This window comes from Corticium candelabrum, chromosome 1 (assembly GCF_963422355.1).
Source record: "Corticium candelabrum chromosome 1, ooCorCand1.1, whole genome shotgun sequence".
NCBI lineage: Eukaryota > Metazoa > Porifera > Homoscleromorpha > Homosclerophorida > Plakinidae > Corticium > Corticium candelabrum.
In genome coordinates, this window is record NC_085085.1 from 4,938,275 (window position 1) to 4,940,774 (window position 2,500).

Here is a 2,500-nt window from a genome sequence, read left to right on the forward strand (position 1 = left end):
GACCATTCAACCCTAATTTTTGTTTGTTTCATTTCTGTTTAGTTCCATTTCTATATTATTAGCAATAAATGTTCATTGAATCCTATTGTCAGGCCATGACCCAACTGGTTTTCTATACAGCCAACATGCTGTCCACAATACGAAAGTTCTTTACGACCAGTGAAGTTCGAAGTTATGCATGCAGGAGTTGCATAGTATCCAATAGTTTACAGAGAGACAAGAGCTGCGCGTTGACACTGTTGTCTCAACATAATCGATATACTCTCTTGGAGATCCTTTGTCACATCTCTGCTGGTGCAAATGTTTGTCATTGACCACGCCCTACTAACGCGCGTTAGGCCAGACCGGTTTTCGATTCGTTTCTATGGCCCTGAAAACAGAAACTGAAAGATGAACTACTTGCTCAATCTAAGTTGAACTCAAATACCTGCATACTTTACTAAATGTGTCAGAATGTATACCTACAGTGTAGATATATGTTTACGAAGGCTTAGTAGTCGTACTGTACGTATTTAGATATTCATACCTAGGCATCTACTTCGTGTTTTATCCAGGTTCCTTCTAACATCTCCTGACAACGTACAGATTCCACATTTATTTAATACACAATTTTTACAAGAGCATCGCTTGTAATATTTGTTGACGAAGGCAAAAAAGCCATATACCACGCTAATCATATGATAACCTATACCTACAGTATGTACATACTAGCTTACTTGCCTTTTCATTGCTGAGCATAGCGCATACAGCACTAACTCCTGGTTGTTGCAATATGCACTACAATTGCTCATTTCAACATCACAAAATGTAAATATAAATGTTACAGCTACTGATCACACAAGTCTAGATACAGAATAAATTAGTAATCAAAACATCAATATTACCATCCTTGTACTGGCACTAAGTCGTGTTTTCTTGGTTCTGCAGTCAACACTGCACCTGATTGAGTGAGCGCAAAGTCGTAGTCCCTCAGTCTTTCCAATGCTTCTGCAACCTTTCGTCCAGATTTTCTGTGGTAATATAGTCTTCTTCATCCTACAAAGCCAAGACAATAAATAACGAAAACTTAATGCTGAGTGGTGGTGGTGGTGTGTGTGTGTGTGCGCGCGCACGCACGTGTGTGTGTATGTGTGTTGTATCAGGATGCCGATGGGTGATGTACACTGTACACTGTGGTAGTCTGCTACTGGCTATGCCCGCGTAACGTAGTATTAATATCAACCCCTTACATCTCCCCTTGATTAAAACAAAAAAAAACTAAAAAACTGTCCTGTTTATGGCTTGGCAATCTCCTTCCGTCAATCACTGGCAACTCTTATCTAGGAGTCATTAACTACAACCTGTATTGTTTTAGCTAGAGTTATCTATCTAGGTGGTGTAATCGTCCAAATACTTGGGGGCTTCACCATTCGACCGCTCCGCGTGGTATGACACGACGACTGGCCGGCTGATTGTTTCCTTGTAGCTGTGGATTCTGCATTTCGTTGTTCTGAGACTTGAGTCTGGAGAGGGTGTTTTTCCGTAGTGACTTCGTGGGATCGCCTCAGATGTCGACGATTGCGAATTTATGTTCCACCTGTATCTCCATCCGCTTTGACCTGATACGATCTTATGCCCACCTCCTTTTGGACGGTGCCTTTCTGCCATGTGGACGATGAGGGACGTGGTTGGATACGGACAATGTCTCCAGGCTGCAGAGGAAGAAGGTCTGTGGCGTCCTGGTTATAATAACGGGCTTGCTGAGCTTTGTGGTGTGCTCGCTGGGCCGATTCGCCCGGACATTCACGGGGGACAAGTAGAGATTCCGACATAGGCAACAGAGTTTTAGTGCGCCGGTTCATGAGACGTTGTGCCGGACTGGTCGCGAACCCTTGGCTGGGAGTATTTCAGAACTCGAGGAAAGCAAGCCACGGATCGCCCCCTGACTGCCTGGCTTTCGCCATCAGACGCTTAGTAGTTTTTACTGCATTCTCCACCTTTCGTTCGATTGTGGGTAGCCTGGGCTCGAAGTAACATGATCAAAACCCCAGTTCTGGCTGAAACGACTAAACTCTCCTGAAACAAACTGGGGCCCATTGTCCGACATTACTGTATCCGGTATGCCATGCCGTGCAAAATGCGGTTTCAGTTTCCGGATTATGCTTTGAGAAGTGAGGCTGTCCAACCTGTCTACTTCCCAAAAATTGCTCATGTAGTCAACCGTGACCATATAGTCATACATGTCAACGACGAAGAGATCGACGGCTACTTTCGCCCATGGTCAAGATGGGACGGTATGCGGGATGAGAGTCAGTTTCGGCTGAGCTGGATCTACTTCGCGACATGTAGCACACCGCTGAATGAACGTCTTTACGTGGTCATTCATTCCGGGCCAGTAGAACAGCTCGCGTGCTCGTCGTAGGCTACCATTAATGCCGATGTGAGAAGAATGAAGCGCGGTCATAATTTTCTGACGAATCGCACCAGGGACTATAATTCGCTCTCCGCGAAATAAGACGCC

At 44.9% G+C, this 2,500-nt stretch overlaps 1 protein-coding gene and 1 long non-coding RNA gene across 2 annotated transcripts in view; one reads left to right on the forward strand and one right to left on the reverse strand.

Moving 5' to 3' along the window:
• The window catches only part of LOC134182380 (collectin-12-like), a 1,763-nt gene extending 1,684 nt beyond the window's left edge, over window positions 1–79 (forward strand). Inside the window, exon 11 of the mRNA XM_062649812.1 lies at window positions 1–79. This exon is cut by the window's left edge and continues 465 nt beyond it. The gene's annotated coding sequence lies outside the window, so the exon portion shown is untranslated.
• An 816-nt stretch (window positions 80–895) lies between these two features.
• LOC134194807 (uncharacterized) overlaps window positions 896–2,500 on the reverse strand; it is a 6,221-nt gene continuing 4,616 nt past the window's right edge. The window contains exon 3 of the long non-coding RNA XR_009972250.1: window positions 896–1,035. This is a non-coding gene — a long non-coding RNA (uncharacterized LOC134194807). The remainder of the gene's footprint in view (window positions 1,036–2,500) is intronic.